We start from the raw sequence: 17,940 nt of genomic DNA on the forward strand, positions 1-17,940 counted from the left end.
CAACTGATATAAAGATGACGGAAGTGTTAAATTTACAATGGCCTCAATTTTGAGGGGGTCAATCCGGATACCTTCCTTAGATACTGAAAACCCTAGGAGACAACCAAATTCAATGCAGAAAAAACACACTTATGTGGATTTAAATGAATATTGTAGAGTCTACAATGAAAAAAAATCAATCATAGATGGTCTGGATGATCATGATGCTTAGCAAAATGAGGAAATAAGTTGTCAATATATGATTGACTGATGTGTTTGACATCATGAAACTTATAAGACATCACTCATTGGAAGGTAGCGCCAACATTTTTCAGATCGAAAGGGAGTTTCTTGTCAGCAAAGGTTCCCCATGGATAGGTAAAAGCAGTTTTATGTTGATCAGGGAGAAGAATGTTAATCTGGTTGTAGCCAGAAAAACCATCCATAAAAGAAAAAATCTCACTCCTAACGCACTCATCAATGATTTGATCAATAAAATGAGTTGGATAATTGCCTTTGGGACAAACCCGATTGATATCATGGTAATCAACACAAACGTGAATAGTCCCTTATTTTTTAGTCACGGGGACAATGTTCGAAACCTGATCTGTTAATGGAATGGGATAAATGAAACCAGCATTTATAATTTTTTCAACCTCTCCCTTTATAGCGGCTGCCTTTCTAGGGTGCACTGGACAAAGTTGTTGATGAACAGGCTCTGCATCTGGATAGGTAGGAATTTCATGCACAAATATACTCGAATATATGCCAGGAATTTATTTATATGACCAGGCAAAGGCATCGTAAAATTCCTTAAAAAGGGTAGTGTAAATCTTGATCTCATCAAGAGAACAAGAAACCCTAACATGGATGTTCTCGACAATTCCTGGTTTAACAAAAATGTCCATAGGCATAATAGCATTAATGTTCCCCATGTTTCACTCAGACAAAACTTCATGTACCAAAATGGGCATTTGAAGTGGATGGTTGAGTGTATAGTAAACAAAGGTATCCAAACACGATGAAATCTCCCCAAGGCTTAGGAGAAACGAGGAACGATGATGAGCATCATTCTATGGATCTTCTCAAGAGACATAACCTTGGTGATACTCTCATCAGTGGGAAATGTCTCATTAAAGGGATCTGGAGAATCCAAAGAACAAAGCCAAGGGGACTATGAATACACGTCTAGATGCATACTAAGAGTAGTATGAATTTTAGAAGTGGTCGCTGAAGCCAAAACAATAGCTTGATAATATTGTTCTATTGGGCTGAGTGGCATGACATCGAAAAAATAACCGACCTGATCGGGGGAAGGAACAATCCAAGGATCGTAAGAAGTGGAGATCATGTTGACAGAAGTGACATTTGGAGGTGGGAGAGAAAATGTTCCCATAAGAGAAAAGTCTTTTAAAAGACTGGCCCAAATGCTCTCATAAGGAATGTTAGTATTGCCCACATATGGCACGTTTCCATTTGAAGAACCAAAAGAGAAAAAGACTAACTGATCAACGGTGACTATTTTTCCGTCTTGAGGAAAACGGAGCACATAGAAAAAAGAAGAAACCGCACAAAACATAGCATGAGTCCAACTTCGTCCAAGTAGAAGGTTATAAATCAAACTTGCATCAATGACTTCTACTTCTAATTCAACATTTTTCTCGTCCAACGTGATGGGAAAGTTCATGAGAATACCATAAGGATGAGATCCTCTGCCATCAAAGGCTTCTAAGGTGTTCAGTGACTGGTTTAGAGGTGGAGAGCCTATAGATTTTCAACATGAAACAGACATGATGCAAGTGGAAGCACCCTCATCAATCACAGTCTGATGAATTGTCTTCCCTTTTATAATGACTTGGATTAAGAAAGCAAGTTGATGGGGAAGACGTGGGACATGATTTTCTAGGTCAAAAGTAATCAAACTCGAATCCGTAGGGTCAATTTCTCCTTTAGTGGATGGAAATTATTTCCGCTGCGATGGACAACTCTAGAGAACTTCCAAGACAAACATCGCCAAAGGTGCTTAAGCTAAATCTTCGACAATATTGTAATTTTGGGCAGCTCACGCATTTGGATTATAAGATGATTTCCGAAGGACACCCTTGGGAGGTGGTCAGAAAACGGAGTCATTACTAGGTCTCTCAATATGAATGGGACCGGAACTGGGTGTAGTAGAAGTAGAAGGTGTATCAGTAACTTCTTTCTCCACAGTTTGTTTGGGAGGAGTTGGATAGTCTTTTGATCGAGCGGTGATAGAAATAGGTATTGTTCCACTCATATAAACCTAAGAAGTTGAAGATGTAGAAGATTGTGGTTTTTCTGCCAATTGGGTTTTCTGTAATGGAAAAGGTTCTTTTAGTACAGTCGGTGTCCCTTGAGTGCCTTTTAACAAGCGTCTAACTCCCGCACGATGGGGACAATCCTTGGTATAATGATCTTCCTCACAAATGAGGAAATCATATTTGGGCTTATGTTTAGATGCATCATTAGTAGATGACTTGGGAGGATCCTGCTTTGGGGTATCAAAATTTTCTTTTCCTTTACCCTTCTTTTTACCTTTTGAGGCTTTGTCTACCATGGTAGAGTGAACAACATTAACCTTAGAGGTTTTACCAAGATTTGGAGAGGGATTTGAAGGATCATTAGATGTTGTAGTCAAAGCGGATTTTTTATTTGAAGAAGATTTATTAGAATTTTGAGTCACTGATCCAATAATACCATTGATAGGTGGTTCGTCTGGAGGTTTAGAAGATTCTGGATCCATATATGGTCTCAAAGCATCTGGAAAAAGATCATAGAATGTGCCAGATTGAGAATATACCGAATCTAGATATTGGGCATGAGCAATGGCTTGATCTTCGGTTAAACAACCTCCCATAGCTATGTCCTTGGAAATTTTGTTGGTGAATGATTTGGTAAACCATTCAGTTAACATCTCATCAGGTATATCAAACTTGATAAGGCAACTCTGATGCCTCCATTCATGGAATGATCAGAGATGTGGGTAGCAGTATTCTATTTCAAAGACGTAAGTAGATGGGTGCTAGTTTCATATTGAACTAGTAACTAAAAGTGAGAAAGGAAGGTCATTGCCAAAGAATTGAAGACTTCATAGGCACCTCGAGGTAACTAGATGTACGATTTCATGGCAGCACCCATCAGGGTTTGCTGGAAAAGACGTAGACAAATAGTGTCTTCAACCTAGGAACTAGATGGACACCATAAATGGTAAGTCATAACGAGGGCCTAGGGGTCTTCTCCAGACTTTCCTTCGAATTTCAGACAATCACCAGGAATATTAGTATGAACTAGAGGCCAATATGGCGAATGAAGTATTGGATCATTAGTGAGTCTTGACACATCCGGTAGTTCCAACATTGCTAGAAATGGAAATCATGGATTGAAAGGCATAGGAGGTCTTTGATAAGGCCTAGCTTGAGGATTCAATGTTGGCCAGATAAATCGATATTGCGGACAAGTCTGATCTCCCTAGTATCAGAAGATAGTCTAGCAACAAACGAACAAACAAACCTATCTTTCTCTAGACATATGTGATTTATAAGTAAATAATACAAAGGTGATAAGATCCTACCTTAGATCCAATGCTTGTTTGTAGTAGTCATCCTTTAATCGTTCGAATGAGTTACCCTCAATCGTTCGAAAGAGTTACCTTTAAAGACCTGCAATCACAAACAAGCAAACATTAAATAGCACCTGCATAGAAAATATCATAATTCATGTCTATTATGGTGATCAAGGAATCCATAAAATAAACCATGAATTAACAGCTTATTGAGAAAAACGAATTTATTTGTATTAACTTTGAATAGTATAAGAACCTTACAACCTTTTCAGCCTTGATGTTGAACAAGCTCTTCCTGGGGTCCGAAACAGGAATTTCCTTTACTTTGACAAGCCTTACACTCTTCCAAATGAGATCTTAGAGGTATGTAATCTCTCCTCATAAAAACTCAACTAAAGAAGACTAAGTTCTAGCAGCATTTCACTTCAAAAATATTCAGCTTCCAACCTCCCTAGTAACCAACCCAATGATTATTTTTATAGTGCAGAGGAGGAGGTTACAGGTCGACCTATGAAGGGATAGAATCCTCCTTCAAAGGGATAAGCTCCTCACATCAAGGGGTTAGCTCCTTAAGTTATGGGATACATGAACCTTAAAAGAGAGAACTTGCCACCTAAACATTCCTTCCAGAAGCTTTTAGAAATGACTGAAAGTGAGTCTTTCAGAATATACTCGTACCTTTTTAACTTTTACAGGGGTCCGCACATTTAACATAGAGATAGAGTGGTCAGATGTGCAGGAGACATGACCATTAGGTGCGGGACTACAGGTAAGACAAAGAGAAAGTGCAGAACCAGAGTTTTAAATACTTTGAAGGCTTTTCTCTTATTTTCCAAACTTGATATGAGGAACTGACGTTTTAGACTTGTAGAGGAGGCAAATATGAGTGGTCATGAACTCACACAGATAGAAGAATGTCAAGGTGAAAAATTTTTGTGCAACAGATTGCCCCCTAAAGTGTGAAGTCTGTAATAGATGAAGATAGAGTCTGTCATTTATGAAGAGTGAAGTACTTTATCATTTCAAGGATCATCTTATGGACACCCCACTCAGAACCTATAAAAAAATTCAATGCAAAATATATATATGTAGACATATCATCGCTGAGGTAGGCATTCCCATACTCAAATCAAAACTGACTAGAAAACTCACTAAACTATTCTGATACAGTAATGATTTTCTAATACATCAAGAGCATAGACATGTGTAGACATAGTATGGATGCAACCATCTATTTATGAATAGTCCACTCTATAATGAATAACAAAATTCCTCATAGCTTGGATGGTAGCAACTAGATCCAGGGTCTTGATTTCTGCTTCCCAAACTAGTACGATTCTATCCATGTGAATGAATGTGTCGGAGTCGAACATGGTAGAAACCACTTGATTACTAGTCAATGATGTGAAATGTTAACAAGTGTGAGAGAAACCACCAATAATGTCAATGGCTCTCAAAGTACCCAGTACAATCCATGAAATGTGAATAAATGACCTGAAGTCGAACATGTCATAGAATCATTCGATCAAAGTTCAATGATGCAACCTATCATCGAAGGCGAGAAAACTACCATTAGAGCATGCAGTTTTCAAGGTACTGAAGATTTCTAGATCAACTTCCTAGATAATGAGCTGAAGTCAATAGAAGTGATCCGTTGTAGGCAAGCCCACAACACAAAATCATAGATTAAGTTTTGAAGAAATATATTGGCAGGGACTGACTCAGGGATGGTCAAAATGGATGACATATATTTTGCAGATGAATGGTTTGTTTGAACTGTTCTCTTGAACACATAAAAACACTGCAGATGTTTGGTGACAATTGACCCAAAGCTAATACCTAGAAACTGGCTGAAGACTTTCAATGTGGTTTGATTAACTGTTAGGCAAAGGATTTTCCCAACCCAAGTGAACAAAAAGTGTCGTGTTCAAAAGTGGTTGACGACTTTTTTACAAAACAAAGTGTAACAAACATGTTCATTTTTCTCTCTTTTCCCCCACCATTTCTATCAATTACCTCTTTATTTCTGACAAGCTTGAGGAGGATAACATTTTCTTGTTTATAAGCTCATCCTTCAGATGAGTCCAAATTAGTTTAAAATTCTAACCCTAAGAAGGAGTGGTTCGTTCCTGTTTAAAAATTGAACAGGTCCTTTACTATTAAATTTTATTGAGTCCAGTATAGGAAAAACTCAGTGTTTTTCAATTTTAGGGAGTCAGAAGAAAAACTTAAGAAAACTAAATGCGGGTACTTTTTCATAAAATAATCCCTTAGTCTTGAAAAAGGATAAAATAATACATAAGGGATGACATTTCCAATACTTTAATGAGCTGAAAAGACAAGCGCTCGACAATCTTTTCATATTTAACGAGTCTGAAAAGGGTTTAAAGAGGACTCTATTGACCATAATTAGTCAACGTGTACCATTTTTGTAAATAGTCCATTTCAGTCCGTAAAAAGGGGTAAACTTATACTGAAGGGACGATTATTCATTTGTTTTAATGAGTTCGAACAATCAAGTGCTCGACAATCTTTTCAATTTTCGAGAGTCTAAAAAGAGCTTAAAGAGGACTCTAATGTTTCTCTTTTTTGTAAAATTTTGAAAGAGTCCGAAAAAGTGATAAAAGTATGCTCTTTGTTGAAAAATGATCAATTTCCCTGAAAAATCCAATATCCTGGAGAAAAACTCAAAACATAACACATACCTATTTAAGATAAATAATTTTTTTTTTTAAAATTACCTTTTAAAGTGAAAAATAAATTAATTAAAAATTCATTTATTCGAAAAAACTTATAAAAAGGGCTTTTCTAACTTCATTTTTACCATTTGAGTTCAAAGTGAGAAGTGAGAGTTTTTGGGTAAGAAAGTTCCTGTGAAGATTCTGGAAAATCCATCCGTCGGAATCGAAAACCGTCAGCCCCAGGTAATCCACATTCTCCTTAACTTGCATTTCATCCATTTGCATTTTGTTTTTAGGATTTAAATTTGATTTTTAAGGGAAAAATAAGCTTAAAAAATCACTCATGGGGGTTCGCAGATGCAACACGCGGCCCCTGCGGATCACAACTTTTTTCTATAAAGAAAAAAGCCGTGGGTCCGCACCTATTTCTCACAACCCATGCAGACCTACGCACTGCTTGTAAGCAATGGGTGCAAACACCGCGAAATGAATTTTAAAAACTTAAATTTCTCCATTTTTGCCCAAAATTTTTCGAACTAACTTGGTCTATTATGTCTTTTTATGCATTGTAGGACATTCAAAATGCTATGCCCACATTGCAGGCATTGAGAGCATGCAGATTACTTAAGTTCTGGGGCATACCGGTCATGAGGGCCCAAGTAGACCTCTTGCAATGGCTAGTAGGGAGATGGAACACACAGGACCAGTGCTTCGTTATTGGTGGCCACCAGCTCGAAATCGAGCTGGAGGACATATACTTTTTGACTGGTTTGTCCAAGAGGGGCGAACAATTATCTATTCTCGGGACTAGTCTAGGTGGCCAGTCTATCACTAATCTCCAATTGGAGTTTTGTGATGATCAATCAAAGGACAAATGGACTGATATTAAAACTATCAGCCATCCTGAGCTTAAGGTTATTGTATTCAATGTTACCAGGCTATGGGGGGGTGCAGCATTGCACGTGGCTACTAGATCACAGATGGAGATGGCTATAGACTATTTACGAGGCCCCATATTCAACTAGTGCGAGGCTGTGTTGGCAAATGTGAAAGGCCAACTAACCAAAGCAAAGAATGGACAACTGAAGAACTTTGGATATGGATTTATCATAGTTGGCTTTTCTCTAGAGAGGATCCCCATGTTAGCCCTGCAACATATTCCTGTTGATGCTGGTCTTCCTCGAGAGCCTAGGATGGTTCGCTGGGTTGCTTTGATGGCCCGTCACCCTAAGGAGGGCACAGAGGTTGTTCGATTTCCACCTGAATATATTTGTTGTTGAACAACCAAGTTTTTGTGATTCAAGATTTTCCATATGCCGGGATGGATTACCGTGGTGACCTAGACATGATTCTTCCACCAGGAGAACAATGGGATGATTCAGGTAAAAACCATTTTCAACACTTTCTAAGTTTTAGTTTCTTTATATTTTAAATCATCCAAAATTGACGATCAAAAGTTTAAATGCAGATGTCGGTCCATGTCAACCAGCTACTCTCTAGCCTTATGAGAGGAGACAACCAGCTGCAGTAGCACCAGGCCCATAGGACCAATCAGTAGAGATCCTGACCGATTTGGAGCATCATCTAGAGCTGTTGACACTAGATATTGCAGAGAATGACATAGATGATATTCCACTTAGGTTACAGAGATATGTGATTATGGTCCAGGACCTTTTAGGAGGTTCCTATCTAGGGTGGCCCGAGCAGTAGTTTGTTATCGTGATCATCGCCAAGGATAGGATGATCGATTTGTAGGCCCACGACATTTTTGTCTTTTGTATTATCATTTTTTCTGATCGTAAGGTGTTTTTCAACCTATGATCGAAGACGATGTATATTTTGAAACACACTTCTATGCTATGATATATGATTATTACTGGCTATCTCGTGTAACATGTTATTGAATGTTATTAAATTTATTGTTTTGATTATTGCAAATGTCTATTTAACATACCAGAAGCAACTTCATCTGCTAACGTATTTAAATGTCTTGGAATATGCTGATATTCAATGCAATCAAATTCACGTTCCAAGAGACGAACTCTCAAAAATAACCTTAATAACACTGGATTTGTAATGGTATAAACCTTGTTAAGCTGTAATACAACGAGTTCAGAATCCAACCTAACAATCAAACTCCAAATCCAAAAAGATATGGATTTAGATAATAACTCAATCGCTGCACTATATTCTGCAATGTTATTTGTTCTTTGACCGAGGCTTACCCCATGCATGGACACTAACTCATCAAAGGGTGAATAGATAACCCAAGCTGTGGAAGAAATGTTCCATGTACTATGACAAGCACTATCAGCAAAACCAATCTATGTTTGAAGAGACGTCGACATCTTCAATATCAAGAGTAAAATCGAGATAAGCAAGAATAATGATAAGAGCACTCCCTAAACTAGGCACACTTTTCTAATCTAAAACACACCAGCTGTAAAGAAACTAATCTATCAAAAAATCTCCACACAGAATTTAAGAATAATATCTCTTTAGATAAAGTCCATTTTTGGGTTTACCTAAAGAGACTCTGTCAAAACCTATCAATTCATAAGCCCCTCTTGCCAACTTTCTTTTAACAATGTAAGGACTATGCTACATAGGTAAAAATTTTCCAGCCCCTAGCTTATCGTTCGCTTGATCATAGAGTAAAACTAGGTCTCCTTCTAAAAAATTATGAGGTGTAACATTTATGTCATACTGAGCTTTTATTTGTCTCACATGAGTCTCATTTGCTATTACAGCAATGCGTCAATTCTCTTCTTCAGAAGTAGCTGGGAGTAATTCTATGGCTAATTGTAATGACGAAATTTCGCATTCAATAGGTAACACTGCTTCTAAACTGTAGACTAGTTGAAAAGGAGTGAAACTAGTCGATTTTTTCACTTAGGTCAAATATGCCCAAAGTGATGAAAATAGCATGGTATGCCAATTCGACTTATGAATACCAATGATTCGTTTGATCATAGTGACTAAAACATTATTGATAGCTTCAACCAGACCATTAGCCTACAGGTAATACGGAGTAGAACTATCGTGGCGTAGGCCAAGTTGATCTGTCAGTTCGATCATCATGCTATTTCGAAAGTGACTTCCGTGATCAGTAATAATAGCTTGAGGAACACTGAATCTAACAATTATATGATTGAATACGAAAGTTGCAGCAGTCTTGCCGTCTACCGAAAATGTAGTCATCGCCTCGGCCCACTTAGTAAAATAATCTACCACTAGGATAATATATGCATGCCCCCGGCCGAGTGAGGGTGACATGTCATAAATTCAATACCCCACTTTGCGAAAGGACTGACAACAATTATAGGGTGTAGATCAGTTTCGGTTGAATAGTAATTAAAAAATGACTTTACAGCCTCATATGCAATTTCAAAGGGACTCAAAGGCATCGCGTCACCAAATGAATCCACCTCAGAATCAGAAGGTACGATCCAAGGATCATCAAAAGTAATAGTATTTGATAAAATCATATGAATAGTTGCAATAGAAGGCGATATGTTAGGAGGAGGGAAGGAAAAAGTTCCCAGTAAACCAAAATCTTTAATCAAACCTACACCAACATCCTTGTAATGGATAGTCATTTTATTGATGTGCTGAAAGCTATCTGTAGAGGCTGGGTCAGATGAGAAATAAGTCAGCTGGTCTATCGTAACGATCTTTTCGTTATGAGGAAACTTGATAAGCCAAAAAACTGATGAAACAATAGCAGTCATAGCATAAAACCAACTGCGACCTAGGAGAAGGTTGTAATCTAGAGGGGCATCAACCACTTCCACATCTATATTTACGGTTTTGCCTTCGACCCCTATAGGTAAATCCTACAAAATACCAAAAGAATGGAACCCTCGGCCATCAAAAGCCTTTAGAATTTTCGGAGACTCATTGAGTGCGGGAGAACCAAGCAATTTCCAAAACTGGATCAACATAATACACGTAGAAGCCCCTTCATCAATCATAGTCTGAAAGCAAGGTCTGTTTTTACTAAAACTGGAATCTAGAAAGCCATTTGATGTGGTAGGCAGGGTGTACTATTCTCTAAATCGAAGATTATTAGGTTTGAATCCTAAATATAGACAGCTCCTATAGCAGACAATAGTAATTTATGTTATGCGGGGCATGATTGTAGCACTTCCAAAGTCGACATCACTGAAGGGGAAATAGCTAAGTCTTCAACAATGTTGTAATTCTGAGTAGCTCTCGCATGTGGATTAATAGCTTATTTCCAAGGTACACCTTTAGCAGACGGTTTGATTACTAAGTCAGGGTTGGGTTTCTCGATCTGTAGTGGACAGAACTAGGAGGAGGTGTAGTTGATGTATTTGAATTAGAAGATTCTGCTTCTTTACCACCAATAGAATTTTTACTACCATAATCTTGCGATCGCGTCACAATCCTGACATGAGACATCATCATAATGGGTTCTTCTGAGGCATTTGAGGAAGAACCAATCATCTTACTATTTTGAGTAGGAAAAGGATCCTTCAAGACAGCAGGTCCTTGAGAACCTTTAACGAATTTCAAAACCTCTACTCAATGTGGGCAGTCTTTGGTAAAATGATCCTCATCACAAATGAAACAAGGATAACAATGTTTCCTTTTTTCTTCAGTAGATTCATTTTTATCTCTTTTATCTTTTGAATTTTGTTTATTTTTATTATTCCCCTTCTTTTTACTACCGAATTTTGATTTGGTCGTAGATGATTCTACGACATGGATGTCGGCAGAAATTTCAGCAGAAGAATCTCCTGTCAGGGAATCAGGTAAAGTTATTATAGGAGAAGACTTCTTTGAATATTTCTTCTTACTTTTAGTACCAACTGAACCAATCATACCATCAGCGGCATGAGACCTTCAAGGAGCTGCAGTTATTTGACCGTGTTTTGGAAGATCAGGGATTTTTTCATGTAAAGTACATGACTGCGTATAAACGAGGTCAAGGTACTGAGCCTAAGCAATGACTTTCTCTTCAATAACAACTCCTCCCTTAGCTACATCTTCAGTGATTTTGGGTAACAATGATTTAATGAACCATTATGCTAAAATTTGATCCAGAATGAAAACTTTCACTAAACGCCTTCTATGTTGCCATTCATGAATATGATCAGAAATATATGTGTACATGGATTGTTTCAGTGAAGTTAACAATTCTGTGACATTTTCGTATCTGACAGGCAACTAAAAATGAGTTAAGAAAGCAGTGGATAACTGATTGAAATTATAAAAAGAGGCTCGTGGTAACTCAATGTACCATTTGGCGGCAAGACCAATAAGAGTTCGTTGAAAAAGACGCAATCGAATTGAATCATCAATGATTGAATTAGATGCACACCAGAGGTGATAAGTCATAACGTGATTTGACAGATCCTCTCTTGACTTACCCTCGAATTTCAGGATATCACTAGGCAACTTACTAGGCATTGGCAGCCAATACGGAAGATAGTAAATCGAATCGTTCGTAAGGCGTGACAAATCAGGTAAATCCAAAGTTGCAATAAATGGTAACTGATGGTTAGGGTCACGAAAACCTTGAGTAGTGAGACTAGTTCTAGGAGGAGGATATCCAAGATAACCTAGAATCGGATTTGCATTAGAAATGTTGTAACCTCCTAGAAGACCAGGATTAATTGGACAAAACTGGGGTTGTTGAGGCTGTTGATAAGTATAGCTAGGATACGGTTGATACTGATAAACTAGGTTTTGTACAGTAGGACCAAATTGATATTGTCCCTAGTACGGTTGATACATGAATTATGGCTGACTTGTGGCAATTGTAGAAATTGTACTAGCTTGTCCTGCATGCATCTGGACTGAATTCTGAACCGTAGGTCCTGACTGTGGCACAGAGACTTGAGGAATTTTCACTGATGCAGGGGTAGTAGAAACTGGAGCTACAGATATTCTAGAAACAGGTGTTGTAGGTTGAACAGAAGTTGTAGTAATTGCAGTAGTTTGAGGTGGAGTACGAGGTGAGCTAGGCCTAGGCTGTTGAATTGTACCAGATGCAGGGATTTGAATAGTAGGTTGGACAGGCTGCTGGGTGGAACCATAAACCAAAGGCTATCCAGGTTGATTAAGTAACTACATATTAGGTTGCATAGTCTGTTGAGTTTGAGACGAATCCCATACCATGTTCATTCCGGAGTATGGACCCATAAAAGGTTGTGTATATGGAGGACCATAACCTTGTTGAACATAGGGTTGATAATAAAACGATTCATTTCTAGCTCCTTGAAAAAATGATTGACTAGAAGGCGGTTGGAAACCTTGAGGCGGGAACTGACCTTGATGTTGATAACCCTGAGGCATGTACTGAAACTGGGGTTGACCTTGAGGTATGTACTGAAACTGGGGTTGACCTTGAGGTATGTACCGAGTCTGAGGTTGACCTTGGGGTATGTACTCTCCTGAAGGTTTAAAAACTTGAGGTAGCCCTTCAGGCGGTAATTGACTACCTTGGGGTTACCCCGCAGGCGGTAACTGACTACCTTGGGGTTTCCCCCCAGGCAGTAACTGACTACCTTGGGGTTGCCCCCCAAGCAGTAACTGACTACCTTGAGATTGAGGATTTGGAATACTACCAGACATCATAAGGATTTTCTCTGCGTTCAACGTTTGAGTTCCATTACTACTAGATGATAATACTTGTTCAATCGGTCGAGGAGTTGCTCCTGAAAAAGTACCAGAGAGTGACTGGTACCCCGAAGGAATAGAAGGACCGCGAGATAAAAATGTTTCCGGTGTTTGGGAAAACATAAATGACTGTCTTGACATGATCGATGAAGGATAATAACCTCTTGGTGTAGGATGAAAAGGAATTTGAGGTGGTGAAAAACTAAGACCTGTGTTTTCTAAAAAAAAATTCAATGATAAATAACAAGCGTCACTCCTGAAAGGACTGTAGAATATTGATTCACGTTCCCTGAGATTTAAAATCTATTGGTTTTTGGGAAGAGTTACTTCTTCACCTAGACTAACAAGTTCTTCAATAGAAATGAGGCCAGAAGGAAGATTTTGAGTAATGATATTTCTTACTTTAAGTGAACAAGGACCACTAGAAGTTGGAGAAGCAAATCCTGAAGTTGGAGTAACAGCAAGTTCAGTGTCTGGCTCAGAAATTTCAGGTTCTTCAACTAATTCACTAGAAGGATAAATACTACCAGTAACTTCAGAAAATGAAATTGGCTCTTGAATATACTCTATTGTTTGTATTTGATAATCAGGATGAACAATTAAAGATGACTCTTCGGCTTCTGGTGATCCAACTCTACTGTCACTAGGTGATACAAGAGCTCGTAGCCCTTCAAGTTGGCTTGGTGTATACTGAGGAGATTTTCCCTAAAGTCTACGACATTGTCTTGGTAATTAAGCCACAACTAAATATTAATTAATCACACGCAAACAAAGAAAATTTCAATAAAAACACCTAAAGTCTCTAAAGAAACAAACAGCTGAATCACACGCCTAAAAAATATAAGAGTTCAAACCACACACAAATAGTAACTTCCCGTACTAAAAACACTAGTTGGTGATGAAATCCAACTTAGTAAAAGTTTAATATAGAAAGGGCGGTTGGAACAGTTACCCCGACAACCTGCTTAATGAAACAGACTCACACAAGTTTCTTCACAAAACCATCTCGACTGAAGAGAACCCCCCAGAGAATCCAAGTGAGTCTAGTTGATGTCTACTCTAGGTACAGTGAGATCCTTCTTTCACCGTCACCTTAGGAAATAACCTTACGTTTATGGACACTATGGTTACCAACAACAACAAATACAACTAGGTGATAGTTTACGATCTGATATATGTGCAAGGGCAGAGTAACAGAGCTCAATCCCCTTGAAGGCTCCTTGACATGGTCAATCCGAGGTTTACCAACAAGTTATTCCGGGCTCCTCGACAATGGTTAATCCGAGGTTTACCATTTATAATACGCGCAAATCTTCTATCTTTCCCAATGAAACAAAATTGATTGTCTCAAAGGTTTGGACATGTTCTCGTGATTGAATCCTTTAAGAGAAGCTTCCCAGAATGTATCAATTACAATTGATTTATTCCTACCGCAAGATGTATCTACTTGTTTGTTTTAAATATCTTGGAGATTTAATTACTCCCTACTCCAAGATACTAGCCTAAGCTATATTGGTGATAAAAGCCCTAGAAATAGAAAACATTACTAGATCAATTTTAATTAAGCATTTCTTTTATGAGTTGTTCTTTAAGTCAATAGGTATAGAAATGAAACTTTGATGGTGTGAAGACTTGACTCCAAAAACACTAAAAAGTTGCACCTAAAATGATAAGCAATTCATTTTTCTTTCAATGAAATTCTAGCTTAAAGAAAGAGTTCGAGAATGCAATTCTTTAAGAGACAATTCTTTCTTTCAACATGGAAATGGAAAGAAAATGTTTTTGTCTTTTTCAATAAGAACTCATAATGATACTAATAATTAATGCTCACAATAAATCCTTTTCCCTTTTCAAAACTCGAAACTACAAAAAAAAAACAATTTGATTCAAAAGAGATCTACAAGTTCTAGAAAAACACTCAAAACTACAAAAACTAATTTTGAGATCTAAAAACTTTAAAATCTAATTGAATAAAAGCTTCAATTCTTTTTTAGGACATTTTACTCAGTTGTTCAGTAAACTAAGGATTCATTTGTTTAGAATAACAAATCAATAAAAAACATCCAAATATGTTTTCTTTTGTAAAAATGAAATTCAGAGCTTATAACAAAGTTTGTTCAAAGATTTGCAACGAGAAAACTAAATCTATTTCTCACAAAGGATAGATTTCACAACCAAGTCAGACTCATCAAGAAGACGAAAAGAGACCAAGGTGATCTAAGGTTTCTCAGGCTTCTAATCTTTGAGTCACTACAGAGACAAAGTGAAAACCACTCCAAGCATGCAAAACTTCTAGAAAATCATCTAAAACAAAAAATACTATCAGAACTCACTCACAAGAGATTTTTGACGGGAAAAATATTGTTATGAAACTAGCTCACAAAAAGATAGGAAAGAGGGATCAACGCCTTAGAATTCAGCCTCTTCGAGGGGGCAACCTCCTTTACATTACACAAATGAGCAATTCTTGGATGATTCAAATGACAAAACCTCCTTTCTATATATAGGAGTCTAAGCAGTCACAATATAACCCAGCCGACCTAAAAATAATAATATAAAGCCACAAAAATAACAATAGAGGGATTCTTTGGGGCAGAGTAATAACAATATGGGGACAATATGGGCACAACAATATTAATAAGGGATACAACTACAATAGTAATGGGGTAATCACTAGCATTATAGGGACCCAACATGACCCTCTCCTTCAAAAAAGTGTTGTTCTCAACGCTTGAGTAGTTCTGGATGCTTCTGTATAAAATTCTCATCCTCCCATGTGGAATCTTTAGCGGATAAGTTCTTCCACTTGATAAGATACTCCAAAATTGATCGATTTCATAACTGTCAAGTTCTTGTTTCTGTGACTGCTTCTGGTTCCAATATAATTTTTCCTTCCTCATCAAGTTCTGGAAATATTGTTTGAACTGGGAGCTTGTTGCCTATAACCTTATTTAAACATGAAACATGGAAAACTGGTTGCAATCGAGAAGCTGCAGGAAGCTCCAATTTGTATGCCATAGTACCAATCTTTTGCAACACCTTGTACAGACCATAATACTTTGGTGATAATTTATTATCCTTCTTAGCTTGCTTGAGGGACATTTGCTTATATGGTTGTGGCCGTAGGAATACCCAATCACCTACATCAAAACTTCTTTCACTATGATGTTGATCTGCCTGTTGTTTCATTCTATTATGTGCCAACACGAGGTTATCCTTTAAGAGTTGGAGGACTTGTTGTTGATGTTCGATGTCATGTTCCACTGCTTGAACCTTATAATTTTCTCTTAAATATGATGTGATGGATGGTGGCTAATATCCATAAAGTGCCATAAATGGGGTCATTTTTGTTGCTATATGGAAGGAAGTGTTATACCACCATTCAGCCAGAGGAAACCATTTGACCCATTGTGTTTGTTTATCAGATACAAAGCAACGAAGATATCCTTCCAAACATTTGTTTACTATCTCAGTTTTCCCATCAGATTGAGGATGATAAGATGAGCTATGAGCTAACTGAGTGCCAAGACAAGAAAATAATTCTATCCAAAAATTTCCAGTGAAAATGGGATCTCTGTCACTTACAATAATCTTTGGGTTTCCATGTAGCTTTTGAATTGTTTCCATAAATGCAATAGAAACTGTATTGCCTTTAAATGGATGTGATAATGCACAAAAGTGTGCATACTTGGTAAGTCTGTCAACTACCACCATGATGACACTCTTTCCCTCAGACTTGGGTAAACCTGTGATAAAATCCATTGAAACCTCCTCCCAATGTTGGCTTGGAATGGATAAAGGTTGTAATAGACCCGGTGGCTTAATTGTTTCAACTTTATTTTGTTGGCAAACCAAACATTCTGCCACAAACTTTTGAATATCTGATTTAAGGCCCTCCCAAAAAAATTCCTTCTTAACCCTGTGGTAAGTTTTTAAAAATCCAGAGTGCCTTCCTAAGGGAGAAGTGTGCAATTCCATAAGAATCTTTTGTTTTAGCTGGGAATTCTTACAGAGGTATAAGCGATCTTTGTACCATAATGAATCATTTTGCCAGCTAAATGTATCAGATGTACTAGAGTCTTGTTGTAACTTTTGAATAAGTGCCCATACTTCTTCGTCATTCTTCCATTCCTCCCTTGCTTCATTTATCCAATCTGGTTGGATAATAGAAATGGTGCACAACAATGCTTCCACATCCTCATCCTTTCTTGAGAGTGCATCTGCCACCACATTTTTCTTCCCTTTTTTGTAGATGATTTCAAAGTCATAACCCAACATCTTTGTGACCCACTTTTGTTGCTCTTCAGAGGATAATCTTTGTTCTAAAAAGTATTTAAAGCTATCATGATCCATTTTTACCTTGAACTGTCTCCCCATTAGGTAGGGTCACCATTTCTTAAGTGCATGGAGTATTTCCAACATTTCCTTCTCATAAATAGCTTTGTGCAAAAACTTTCCCTTGATTGGACGACTTTCAAAAGCAATGGGTCTTTCATCTTGCATTAAAACAACACCAATTCCATTTCCTGAAGCATCACATTCCACAATAAAGGTTTTTGTGAAGTCTGGTGTAGCTAAGACCGGTGCCTGGCACATTGCCTCTTTAAGATGCTCGAAGGCCTTTGTTGCTTTTGGAGTCCATGAAAATGCATCTTTCTTCAATAATGTTGTTAGAGGTACTGCTTTTCTCCCATAATTCTTAACAAACTTGCGATAATACCCTGTCAACCCGAGAAATCCTCCTAGATGCTTTATGGATGTGGGGATTTCATTCCTTAATGGCTTTAATTTTGCTAGGGTTTACCTTAACTCCTTCATGAGATACAATATGACCCAAATATTCCACCTCTTGTACTCCAAAGAAACATTTGGATCTTTTTGCATATAATTGTTTCCCCTCCAATAGTTGTAGCACCCTGTCAACATGTTCAACATGATCCTTCCAAGACTTGTTGTAGATTAGTATATCATCAAAAAATACTGACAAAAATTTTCTAAGGAATGGTTTGAAAATGAAATTCATCAAACTTTGAAATGTTGAAGGTGCAT

This window comes from Pinus tabuliformis, chromosome 6 (genome assembly GCF_031772625.1).
Source record: "Pinus tabuliformis cultivar Carrire ecotype Pingquan chromosome 6, CPIR1, whole genome shotgun sequence".
NCBI lineage: Eukaryota > Viridiplantae > Streptophyta > Pinopsida > Pinales > Pinaceae > Pinus > Pinus tabuliformis.